The sequence below is a fragment of the Elephas maximus genome, chromosome 18, assembly GCF_024166365.1.
Source record: "Elephas maximus indicus isolate mEleMax1 chromosome 18, mEleMax1 primary haplotype, whole genome shotgun sequence".
Lineage (NCBI taxonomy): Eukaryota > Metazoa > Chordata > Mammalia > Proboscidea > Elephantidae > Elephas > Elephas maximus.
Window position 1 is genome coordinate 73,332,123 of NC_064836.1, and position 13,485 is coordinate 73,345,607.

General features: G+C 37.9%; 1 protein-coding gene across 1 annotated transcript in view; it reads left to right on the forward strand.

Moving 5' to 3' along the window:
* The window catches only part of ZPLD1 (zona pellucida like domain containing 1), a 223,408-nt gene that overhangs the window by 148,190 nt on the left and 61,733 nt on the right, over positions 1-13,485 (forward strand). The window contains exon 2 of the mRNA XM_049858108.1: positions 388-499. The gene's annotated coding sequence lies outside the window, so the exon portion shown is untranslated. The remainder of the gene's footprint in view (positions 1-387; positions 500-13,485) is intronic.

Here is a 13,485-nt window from a genome sequence, read left to right on the forward strand (position 1 = left end):
GATAACTGTGCAGACTAGCTCCTGATCCAATCTCAGAGCTTGTTTCTTATTTTATGATTTTTTTTCTAGGCTGGCAGGCTTTCCCCCATCAGGCTGGCGATGGCTCGCTTCACACATACCACTCAAGACATCTGTACAGAATAAAATGGAAGATCAAAAGCAGTAGAAAAAAAAAAAAAGGAGTAAGAGAATGAAATGAAAATTGAAAGAGACATAGCTGGAAGGAATCAAAATTCTATAAAAGATGAGCTCAGTTTTCATGTTGGTGATGATTAGTCTTGCAAAACTTTCTGAGTCCTGTGGAAGTACTTGCTTGTCTAAAATGCAGAGTTTTCTTTCTTTCTTTTTAAGATTTCGCATAATGAGTGACTCTTTTCTCATTTGAAGGTTTGAATCTTTTCTGAAAGAGTTTGGTAAGGCCAGGCATTTGGACACTCAGTCACATGCAGCAGGACCAGGCACATGGAGGACAGCCGACTCCACGGAACCAAGGATTTGGGTAAGTGCCCGGCACTGAAGCCACCTAAAGTGATGGAAAATGTTCCCTTTTTGGTAAGCATGAACGACTCATTTTAATTTAAGAATGTTTTCATGACACAAGGTGACCTCCTGTAAAACCCTTCTAGGATTGTGGTTCCAGTGATGGGTAAGGTTTGTATTGGGAAATATGTTCAAAATAGCAAAAGGAAGTGAAAAACGTCTTTCCATATTTGGATGCAGAAAGGTAGAAAGAAAACTTTATTTTGTGGACTGTGGTCTCATCCCAAATGTTTTTATTAAATTTGAAGAAAAGGCACTCTTTTGACAGCATCTTTAATCTTGAGATTAGAGGTGAAGATCAAAAATCGTGCAGGATTTACCACATCACTCAGTTTCAGACGTGAGTCCTAGCCACAGTCCAGTCTGCTAGAGCTATAGATGTTCCATTAATGGAAGCAAACAGGCAATTTGTATTTGAGATTTCTTATCGGAGTTCCATCGCACCAGAAAAGCTGGCTGAACGTAGATGGCATCATTTCTGTTTACAAAGATGATGCAATAATTGAAAATAGCTGTGGTCTGATTTTCTTTTAAATGAAAATTATTTTAATGATTAGTTTAGTATTGTTAGAGTTGACATGGAATCTCAGATAACCTGGGAGAAGTCATACCTGACTTGGAGGACGCATTTCGATTTCCACTACTTGATCTCTTTGGGCTAGATGACCTCTAACATTCCTTCCATTCCAAGATTGCCGTTGGTAAAATTAGTTGTTTTTGGCATTAAGGAAGAGACTCTACTTTTTAGGCTCATGTATTTGAGATAATAATCTTTCTGGAGTATGACATCTTTTTTGTTTTGCTCCTCTAAGTTGACTTACTCTAAGAGCCAAATGCCCTTACTGAAAATTCCGAAGCCATCTGTTTAGATAAATTTAGTAGCAACAACAAAGGGGTTGAAATTAGTTAAACACCTCATATTTCTTTTAATACATAATGGAAACTATCTCTTTTTATTATTTAATTTTCAGGAAGTAATGTTACCTCATGTGACACATATCAGAACTTTCATTGAATCCATTGTTCCTAGCTATACATTAAAATTTTTTTTTTTTTAATATTCCTAAGTAATTTTGGAAACCCTGGTGGTGTAGTGGTTAAGTGCTATGGCCGCTAACCAAAAATTTGGCAGTTTGCATCCACCAGGCACTCCTTGGAAACTCTATGGGGGGCAGTTCTGCTCTCTCCTATAGGGTCGCTGTGAGTTGGAAGAGACTCTGCAGCAACGGGTTTGGTTTTTGGTAAGCGATTTTTGATTTCTCTTTATTAAGCTATATACCGCTTAGCTAAATACAAAACTCTAGAAATATGCTTATGAGTCGGAATCGACTCGACGGCACTGGTTGGGTAGAAACATGCTGTACGTACTTTCATTTTGAAGATTTTCAGACACTTCCTTAAAGTAAAATATAGTCATCATTATTGTTAATAGCCACATAATTTAGTAACAAGATCATGGTAGATACCGCAACAGAATTCTACACTTAAAGCTTTCTTTTTCCTTCCCTAAGAAAGGCTCACGATGTTGCAGAGGTAATTGACAATTGCATTTTCTTTGTCTGCTAGGCAACCTTACTTTAAAGGTAATTTTTGAACCATGAGCCCAGAGTACAGTCACAGCATCGATCAGTGGGTCCCTGGAGAGTCGTGGCTTTGAAGCCTTTTGGGTATGTTGACTGGCATCGAGCCGCGTTAGTAGGGAATGCTAATCTTTTACATCCCTATTAGTATGTTTGCTTGCAAAGAATTCCCTTTTTTCAGTTCATTTTCCACATTTGTGCTTTTATTTTTTGTTCTTTCTAGATTTAAGCTGGAATGTAAACTTGGTTGAGGCTATAACTCAAACTTGATTTGCTATTTTTTATCTTCATTACAAAACAGTGTAGCTGGAAACCAAGATATGCTATAAAGTGAAGTATTAGGCTGAACTTTGCAGACTCCCAGTCATTGCTGATTATTCACAGATATTTCAGTTGATTTCAAGTGGAAAATAATAGGAATCCTAAACTCCCAAGAATTCAATAATCAGGCAAAGAAAAGTACACTTAAAATAAGAAGTGATTGCTTAATTCTATACATTCAATAATACTCCTCCGAATACTGAACGAACATCACAGTATTTTATTGCTGATGACCAATGGCCTTGCCAAAGCTTATAGAAAATGTATTAACAAGAAGGTAATAAAAAGGATGATATTTGCTGAAAGAAATTGCAGAAGCAATCTCTAAATGACCTGTTCCCCTGATCTGCGTGTTGCGTGAGTAGGTAGTCGCACGCTAGCTTAAAGCAGTCAGTGAACTTTTCTGCAAAGGACTAGATAGTGAATATTTTAGCAAATATTGCTTCTGTCATAAGTACTCAGATCTGCCATTGTAACATGAAGATAGACAAAGAAAATACACAAATAAATGAGCATAGTTGTTCTAAGAGATTTCATTTATAGGCACTGAAATTGAATTTTCTGTCATTTTCGTTTCACAAAATGGTATTGTTCTTTTGATTTTTTTCAGTCATTAAAAAAATGTAAAAATATTCATAGTTTGCAAGCCATACTAACACAAATGGTGGGCAGGATTTGGCCTGCAGGCCAGGGTTAATTTTCTAGGACTCGTGATAAGATATACTAGCACATTAAGAAATATAAACAACAAAACAAAATTATACACATGGATCTTTATGGCTTTTTTTTTTTTTTTGAAAAATGACAGAAATGTTAAAAAAAAAAATACTACAGAGACATAATTTGAGGGGAAAAAAAAAAAAAGCCGCTAAACCTTAAGACCAGCAAAGCCGGAGTGAAAGGAGAGGTTTGGGATCCCTCTTACTGTATGCTGGAAAAACACAGATGTGAAGTACAAAAGATTTCTTTTCTATTTTGGCTAAAATGTCATTGATGCTAAATGAAAATGTCAGTGGCTTTATCTGTAAAGTTAAGATTCCCTATAAAATGGGATTAACTTGAAACTTTCACTAATATCATAGTTATTTAACGTGAAATTGCATCATTTGAAAGAGTAAAAAAGAATGAAGTCTATTTGTCCTCTATCAAAATTTGAAGTATGGTATTTGCTCAAATCTGCTTACCTAATAAAGAGCCAAATTTCCTGTAACTACACACTCTCTCAGGTGGACACATCATTACACCACGGAATAGAAATCTTCTGGATGTTACACGAATCGTCCTTTCTGATTAAACCATTTTTCTTTGGGTAATAAATGTTACTATATTGGAAAGAATTCATTGCCAATTTTTATTTCTATTTCGAATATAATTTGTGTTACTAATTTTGATAGAATAAGCAATAATAATTGCATAGTTTTTTAAATTACTCATCTTTTACAGATTTCAGCTCATTAGCCGTAGGATATGTACAATTTTTAACACTTAAAAGCATTCTTTGTGCCTGGGGTTTCAGTCTCAAAGGCAAAGCAGCTTCTGTGTATTTGAATCCTGACACAGCAATTTTAATTAGAAACTTACATTTAATAAATATTTAAAATTAAGGTAATGAATTTCTGGTTTCTTAAATTCATTGCTTTATCAACTCCAACTTAGAAACGTGTGCCATCATGGTCAATGAAGTGAAAAGGAGCTTTGGCAATGGATTACATTATCTAAGCTTAATGCTTCTTAGTTCATTTTAGTTGAAGTTACTTATAAGGTGTAAGAAGTACTAGCTGAATATTTTTTTAAAAAGTGAACCAATTGACCGAAGTTATTTAGGGGACATATAAGCACTAACTGAACATTAAAAAAAAAAAACGAACCCATTAATCAACTAAATTCAAACAATTTTTAATCCAAAAATTTTTAACATTTAGATGTAATTTCCAATCAAGTTCTAGACCCCCCCCAAATCTCATTTCCTTTTATATTAAAATCAGGTAAAAGCAACAGAAGTTATTTCTAGTAGGAGTGGGTTGATTCGAGAATTTTCATTTAGTTGATTAGCTGAAACTGAAAATTTAAATTTTATCAGTGATTCGATATTTAAAAAATACAGTATCATCTCCATCAGGACTAGATGTTGGTGCGCTCAGTCTTTCACATTTTGCAGGCAGTATGGTATTATCCTTTTGTAACAAGACAAGCGGCACCAATGGTTAAGTGCTCAGCTGCTAACTGAAAGGTTAATGGTTCAAACCCACTCAAAGGCTCTGTGTGAGAAAGACCTGGTGATCTGCTTCTGTAAAGGTCACAGCCAGCACTTAGCAACAACAACAAGCTTTCATTTAACAAACATTTCCTCATTTAACAAACAAAACTCTTCGTCAGAAATGATGAAGAGTTTTGAGCAGAGAATTGACATGATCAGGCTGTCTATTTACAGGACTCATCAACCATGGTGTAAAGTGTCGTGATTATTTAAAGAAACATAAAATCTTACATCATTTGCTCAGAGAGGAGCCCTGGGAGGCAAAGTCTCCCAGTAGGAAACATGGGTCTCTAGTTCTTTCCCTAGAAATATTTTTTACATCTGATTCAACACTTTTTAGTTTATCAGTCAGAACTATATCACAGAAATAAAAACTTAAGCTTAATTCATTTATGGAGTCCCTTGAATGGCACAAATGGTTGAGTGCTTGGCTACTAACTGAAAGGTTGGTGGTTCGAACCCACCCAGAGGCACCTCAGGAGACAGGCTTGACCATGTGCTTTCAAAAAGTCACGGCCTTGAAAACCCTACTGAGCAGTTCTACTCTTTACACATGGGATTGCCATGTGTCAAAACCGACTAGATAGCAACTAGTTTGTTTGTTTGTTTTTGGGGGGGAGGGGGCACAGAGGTGATAGTAAAGAAATAAAATGTCAGTCTTGAAAACAGAAACTTGAAAAATTAGGTAGGAACCTTAGGGGGCAGTGAGTTTATGCTAATAGGGGAGGAACAACTCAGCAAAGGAGGGTGAGAATGGTTGCACAACTCAAAGAGTACAATCAGTGTCACTGAATTGTCCATGTAGAAACTGTTGAATAGATGCAAGTTTTGCTGTGTATATCCTAAACAACAAAAAGAACAACGGAATAAATTAAAAACAACAACGATGATTATTAACCTAGGAAGAAGCTTAGGGTTATAAGGATGGGTGAAGGAAGATTCTCTTTTACTCTGTATATTTTAGAATGGTTTTCATTTTTAAAACAAAAATGTATTGATAAATTGTTTAATAAAAAAAAGTTAATATTAATTCACTTGCAGTAGGTTCATAAATGTGCTGTGTTGCTGAATGGCTGACTACTGAATGGACGTCAGCTGCCATGATGTTGTATCGGGTAGCGTTGTCCTTCCTTGGAAGCTCTGTTTTAAGATTCCTTCTATGAAACCAAGGTGCAGAAAAGAATCTACCCTCTAATAATAATAATAAAAATAAAAAACTAGAAATGGAAGTTCAATGTAGCAAAAGCGAATCCCTCTACCTCAGTGGTTCTCATGCTCACTGGAATCTCGGGGAGGAGACGTTTGGACATCTGTATTTCTTAAAACTCACTAGGGAATTTGAAGTAGCAGTCAGAGTGGACAGCCACTGTATTTTCCTAACTTAGAGAGCTCTGCTATGGCTAAAAAATATTAATCTCACATTTTTGTTTGGCTTTGTAATTATTTCTTTTTTAGGTTCTTCTCCGGCAATCTCACCTTCTTATTTCCATTAAAAATTAAAGTGTATATTTGCATTTTCTGCATATACATCAACTTTCAAAGGGTGGCTTGCTGACAGTGTTAAATAGCAAGAGGGAGCTAGTCTGTGATTTCTTACATAAAATTTGCAAATTGGAAAGTCTCATTCAGGTAGCAGAGGGTTTATGATGGATTTGAATGTGGAGTTTTTGAACAATGGCATTGATACTTTTAAAAAGGTCTTATTTTGTGCTGGCCGGCTCCTTGGCTGGCAAATGAGGCTAGTAAGCCTGGTACAGTGAAGGAAGGGCTGGAGTGTGATCTTCCCATGGCCCATTCTCTGTTCTTCAGCTTGACATCACACACTCCATCCCAGGCAGCGGCCTTGAAAAAGTGGGCTTTTCTTGCTAACATGTTATGGGGAAAACTGAGATTGTACTGATGCTAATTCAGCCCTGGAAAAAAAACAGCTAAGAATGTCAGCCCTAATCCTTTGTTTACTCAACAAATAGTTATTAATTATTTGTTGTATATAAAGGGGTAACTTTTTTTTTTCTTTCATGTATCAGGGAACTGAAAGGAAAAGAAAGTTAAATCTTTATTCTCCATGGATTACTTATTATGTTGTATTTAGTATGCAAAGGAGAAAACACTATTGTTATACATATTCTCCTCTTCTCCCAGTCTCAAGAGGGTTTTCCTTTGTATTTTTCTTCTTCTTTCCCTTTGTGAAAACATTTCCTCTGGATACTAATTCCCTTCTAGGTACCTTCCTATTTTTCTTCTTCAGCTCACAAACTTCTTAAACAAGTGCCTTACATATACTGGATCTACTTCCTAAAAAAAAAAAAAATTTTTTTTTATGGCAAACATCCCCTTCCAAAGACATAAACAAATAATCAACCAGATCCTATAATCCAAATTTGAGTCGTTACTCAGAACTTGGGAAATGTATTTTCTCTCAACGTTGTTCTCGTGGATGGTTCGGTCTTTGAATGCTATTTACTTCTTGTTTCTTCTTCCGTGAGGTCACTTGAAACATGTTTGTGGGTGGGGAGATTTAGTCCATAGGCATCCTGTCTCTACTTTATTCCAAACCTGTGGCTTTCAAACTTTTTGACTATAATTCCAAGTAAGATGTTTTACATCGTGATCTAGTTTACAGACACCTTGGAGCCCTGGTGGCATAGTGGTTAAGAGTTTGGAGGCTAACCAAAAGGCTGGCAGTTTGAATCCAATAACCGCTCCTTGGAAACCCTGTAGGGCAGTTCTACTCTGTCGTATAAAGTTCCTATGAGCCAGAATGGACTACATGGCGATGGGTTATATACGCACAGACATAGCACAGGAGTTTTACATAGTGCTCGCTGATGTTTCCCATTCCATTCCATTCCATTCCATTCCATTCCATTCCATTCCATTCCATTCCATTCCATTCCATTCCATTCCATTCCATTCCATTCCATTCCATTCCATTCCATTCCATTCCATTCCATTCCATTCCATTCCATTCCATTCCATTCCATTCCATTCCATTCCATTCCATTCCATTCCATTCCATTCCATTCACCCTGTCCTATGCCATCCTATTCTATTTCATAAAAAATGCTATTCTTCACCCACTAAACTAATATCCTAGCACAATAATGATAGCAAAGTTGTTTTAATCTAAACCCATGATTTCCAATAGGGCCTGTGCAAGGGTATCATCCTCCTAAGGGGATGGATAAAGCTCTCCGTGGGTGTACAGTTAGTTTGACAACAAATCTATTCTTTGTTTCATTGTTTTGGTTTGTTATTAGCAAAGAGAGTTAATTTATTTAGATTTTCAAATGTCACATGTAAGAGAAATCAATTTTCAGAGTTAGGAGTTGCTATGATGGTTACCCCCAGTAATGAATGATTTTTTTTTAAAACAGTTAATATGGTACTAACTTAAGTAAGAGGAGCCCTGGTGGCTCAGTGACTAAGTGCCTGACTGCTAATCAAAAGGGCAGCGGTTCGAATCTACCAGCCGCTCTGTGGGAGAAAGATTTGACAGTCTGCTTCGGTAAAGATTACAGCCTTGGAAACGCTATGGGACATTACTACTCTGTCCTCTAGAGTTGTTATGAGTCAGAATTGACTAGACGGCAGTGGTTTTGTTTTCGGTTGTTTTAACCGATGTACGAGTTTAAATATAAGGATTTGAATTTTAAGGTTCTCCCTGATTTTAACATCAATTCCTAAGCTGTGTTTTTATGTGTATGTGCTTTTTTGACTTGACTGGCTAAAAGTTCTGTGGATCTGATCTTATTATGCCCAGAAGTATCGTATTTTGCGGATTTAATTTTGTTGTTAGCAAACAGCGATGTTAGAGATATTAGAAATTATTATTTCAGAAACTGTTTTTATTTATTTTTGCTTATATTGTCTCTAACAGGCATGTAACTACCCAGAAGAATCATTTAGACACTTGGCATCATTTCCCATGTCTAAGAAAAAGGTGGCTCTGTGGGCTTCAATGTGTGTCTCAGAGTGATGCCGCGAAGGTTAATACTGCACCTCCCAAACAGCCGACAAATAATAAACGAAATCATGAGCATTAATGAGAGCAGGGCTGAATGTATGTGAGGCTGGATACAGTGCTTTTCTGTAGGACCAGTAGCCTATTTTACTTTGTGATTACTGCTTCCTAAAGGCCTTTGAGAAACAAACACAAATATAGAAGCAAGGAGAAATAAAACTACAAAACCAATATCAACGTACTTATGTCTCTTCATGTAATTTTAATTTTGTACATTTTTGTCTGGAAAACAAAAGCAGAAGAGCTAATGTTTTTCTTGAGAACCACTGAGATTAGGCTGTGGGGCCTCTTGCTGATTTTATTTCTTATAAAATGACAAGAGGAGAATATGAGGGTGTTCCGGAAGCACCATTTGCCACTTCATCAAGCCTCGTTGGCTCTCTCTAGGGCAAGAAGGCATTAGAAGATCTCTAAAGCCTCCTGGTAAAAAAAAAAAAAGTAAGGCCTAAATTCTGAGAAGGGTGGTGATTTTAGAAAGAAGTCCTCAGGGAACTTATCATATTTTATCCTCAGTTGTTAGAATGTTAAGCATTCACAGGATTTTTGTAGTTAAAAGCCATTTCAGTCCTCTTCCAGTCACTTCACTTCATGCGTGGGATCACTGAGAGCAAGGCCCATTTGTGACTTTCTCAAGGCACACAGACAGTGACAGAGTGAAAAAACAGAGTCCAGGCCTATAGTTATATTTGTTTAGGGGTGTGTTATCTATGTGGTGTAAATGTCGCATTATATGAATCATATAGAAAACGTGCAAACAAAAATACTTTAGCGATTCGCTAGGAGGCAGCTGTTGGGAACTCTAGGCTACACGTTATGAGAGTAAAGCAACTTTTTTTTTTGTCCTAAGAAATATTTCATTACTCCAAGTCTGTTAAAAAAAAAAAAAAAAGGCTATCAAAGATATTTTTGGTGAATTGGGGAAATTTGAATATAACATTGACATTAGATGTTATTGTGAATTGATTATCTTTTTTTGAGTTCGGTAATGGTGCTGTGGTTATGTGGAGAAGGTTCTCAGAAGACGTGTGCTGGAACATCAAGGATCACAATGTCTAAAACTTAACTTCCTGATGATTCAACAATAAAATGGGTAGATGAATAGATAGAGAAAGCAAAATAAAAGAGATGGAAAAAGCTTTATCTGACTGGAATCTGTACATCTTGGGGCTGTGTTAGCTTCTGTAGTCGTCTCGGCTTCTGAGACTGTAACGCTGGTAAAACCGACCTCATTCCCAAGATGGTAATCTATTCAGTTGTGAAAAGAAGAACTAGCTGTGAAGAGCTCGCTGAGAGTCTGTGTGTCTGTGTAAAGGGTTTGTTCATTAAACCAGTTTACATCTCAGATGCACCCAAACGAAGTTTCTTTGTTTCTCTCTAAGTGAACTCAAATTACACAAGAGACTGCTTCTCTGCCCGTGGTCATTTCAAGCCACTTCAAGATACCTCAGTTACTGCTGGTTTAAACTTTAGTTCCTTTGCTGTAACTATTCAGTCGTATTCAACCTTACGCTCGTCCCTCTTCTCATGTCTCACTTACCGTGGGTGGAAAGAGAGGGTAGGGAGACACTGTATCAAAAAAACAAAAACAAACCTGTTGCTGTTGAGTTGATTTCAACTCACAGTGACCCTATAGGACAGAGTAGAACTGCCCCACAGGGTTTCCAAAAGCAACTGGTGGGTTTGAACTGCCATAGTGTAGGTTTAAGAGTACAGACTCTGGAGCCAGATTACCTTGGTTTAGATCCCATCTCTAACATTTCCTAGCGAAGCACCTAAAGCAGGCTACTTAACCTTTCTGTGCCTCAAATTCCTCCAAATAGGAACTATTATGGTACTGATCTCATAAGGTTATAGTGAGAATTAAAAAGGTAATATTCATAAAGCTCTTAGGATAGTGCTGGGTACATGGTAAAAAAAAAAATATTACATACATTAGCTACTTTTATTTTTATTTTTCCTATTGTTCTGGCATTGGTGAGGGTAGTCAGTCCATTTACCATCCTATAGTTCTAATCAGCCTTGGATGAGAATTCTCATCTATTTGATCTTTGGATATGACCACTGCTGCTATTGTGTCCACTTAGGCTGGCGTAATTTATTATCTCTTTTCTCAAAATGGTGAAAGCACAGTGGTTTTTCCCACCTCCTACCTGTGATTTACCCTTTCTCCCACAAATTTTATCTCTTACTGGTACTGCTAGCCCTTGGAACTTCTACCACATTCCCTAGCTGTACCCTGGCTTTGGGCCATCTGTATTGCAACTATCCACTACCTCCTGACTCCCCAGCAAGGTACAACACATCTCACTGTTCAGTTGTCTTCTCTGTCTCTCTTGAGGAGTGTGAAAGCTTTTTATGATATTCTCCATGCTTGCTGGAAGACTGTATGGGAAGCTATCTTGAATCTTCTCTCTGTCTAGATCTGACCCACCACCATTGACCCTCAGCTTTGACTTTCCCATGTTGGCATGGAGCACTCTGACACATACCTCCTACCAGGTTTAAGACACACATCCTTTCTTCCACATATCTTCCTGGGTATTTTTATCCAAAGTGGGGAATAGAAAGAAAGCCTCACGACATAGTACTCTTGATTTTCATACTCACTCCTGTGGAGCAGAGCACCGTATTTATGAGACATCTTATTTCATACTTTCTCTGTGACTTTTACTACACACTTGGTGCTAAGCCCTTCAAGTCTGCCTCTTACAGGTAAAGCCTAGGCGTTGAAGAGCTAACATTTCTTTGTCCTAGCAGCCAAAATCATGGATTTTTTTTTAAATTAACTTTTATTAAGCTTCAAGTGAACATTTACAAATCCAATCAGTCTGTCACATGTAAGTTTACATACATCTTACTCCCTTCTCCCACTTGCTCTCCCCCTATTGAGTCAGCCCTTTCAGTCTCTCGTTTCGTGCCAATTTTGCCATCTTCCCTCTCTCTCTATCTTCCCATCCCCCCTCCAGTCAAGAGTTGCCAACACACTCTCCAGTGTCCACCTGATTTAATTAGCTCACTCTTCATCAGCATCTCTCTCCCCCCTACTGACCAGTCCCTTTCATGTCTGATGAGTTGTCTTCGGGGATGGTTCCTGTCCTGTGCCGACAGAAGGTCTGGGGAGCATTGCCGCCAGGATTCCTCTAGTCTCAGTCAGATCATTAAGTATGGTCTTTTTATGAGAATTTGGGGTCTGCATCCCACTGATCTCCTGCTCCCTCAGGGGTCCTCTGCTGTGCTCCCTGTCAGGGCAGTCATCGATTGTGGCCGGGCACCAACTAGTTCTTCTGGTCTCAGGATGATGTAGGTCTCTGGTTCATGTGGCCTTTTCTGTCTCTTGGGCTCTTAGTTGTCGTGTGACCTTGGTGTTCTTCATTTTCCTTTGCTCCAGGTGGGTTGAGACCAATTGATGCATCTTAGATGGCCGCTTGTTAGCATTTAAGACCCCAGACGCCACATTTCAAAGTGGGATGCAGAATGTTTTCATAATAGAATTATTTTGCCAATTGACTTAGAAGTCTCCTCAAACCATGTTCCCCAGACCCCCGCCCCTGCTCCGCTGACCTTTGAAGCATTCATTTTATCCCGGAAACCTCTTTGCTTTTAGTCCAGTCCAATTGGGCTGACCTTCCTTGTATTGAGTGTTGTCTTTCCCTTCACCCAAAGCAGTTCTTATCTACTGATTGATCAATAAAAAACCCTCTCCCTCCCTCCCTCCCTCCCTCCCCCCTTCGTAACCACAAAAGTATATGTTCTTCTCAGTTTTTTCTATTTCTCAAGATCTTATAATAGTGGTCTTATACAATATTTGTCCTTCTGCCTCTGACTCATTTCGCTCAGCATAATGCCTTCCAGAGTCCTCCATGTTATGAAATGTTTCAGAGATTCGTCACTGTTCTTTATCGATGCGTAGCATTCCATTGTGTGAATATACCACAATTTATTTACCCATTCATCCGTTGACGGACACCTTGGTTGCTTCCAGCTTTTTGCTATTGTAAACAGAGCTGCAATAAACATGGGTGTGCATATATCTGTTTGTGTGAAGGCTCTTGTATCTCTAGGGTATATTCCGAGGAGTGGGATTTCTGGGTAGTATGGTAGTTCTATTTCTAAATGTTTAATATAACGCCAGATGGATTTCCAAAGTGGTTGTACCATTTTACATTCCCACCAGCAGTGTATGAGAGTTCCAATCTCTCCGCAGCCTCTCCAACATTTATTATTTTGTGTTTTTTGGATTAATGCCAGTCTAGTTGGTGTGAGATGGAATCTCATCGTAGTTTTAATTTGCATTTCTCTAATGGCTAATGATCAGGAGCATTTTCTCATGTATCTGTTGGCTGCCTGAATATCTTCTTTAGTGAAATGTGTGTTCATATCCTTTGCCCACTTCTTGATTGGGTTGTTTGTCTTTTTGTGGTTGAGTTTTGACAGAATCATGTAGATTTTAGAGATCAGGCGCTGGTCTGAGATGTCATAGCTGAAAATTCTTTCCCAATCTGTAGGTGGTCTTTTTACTCTTTTGGTGAAGTCTTTAGATGAGCATAGGTGTTTAATTTTTAGGAGCTCCCAGTTATCGGGTTTCTCTTTGTCATTTTTGGTAATGTTTTGTATTCTGTTTATGCCTTGTATTAGGGCTTCTAAGGTTGTCCCTATTTTTTCTTCCATGATCTTTATCGTTTTAGTCTTTATGTTTAGGTCTTTGATCCACTTGGAGTTAGTTTTTGTGCATGGTGTGAGGTATAGATCCTGTTTCATTTTTT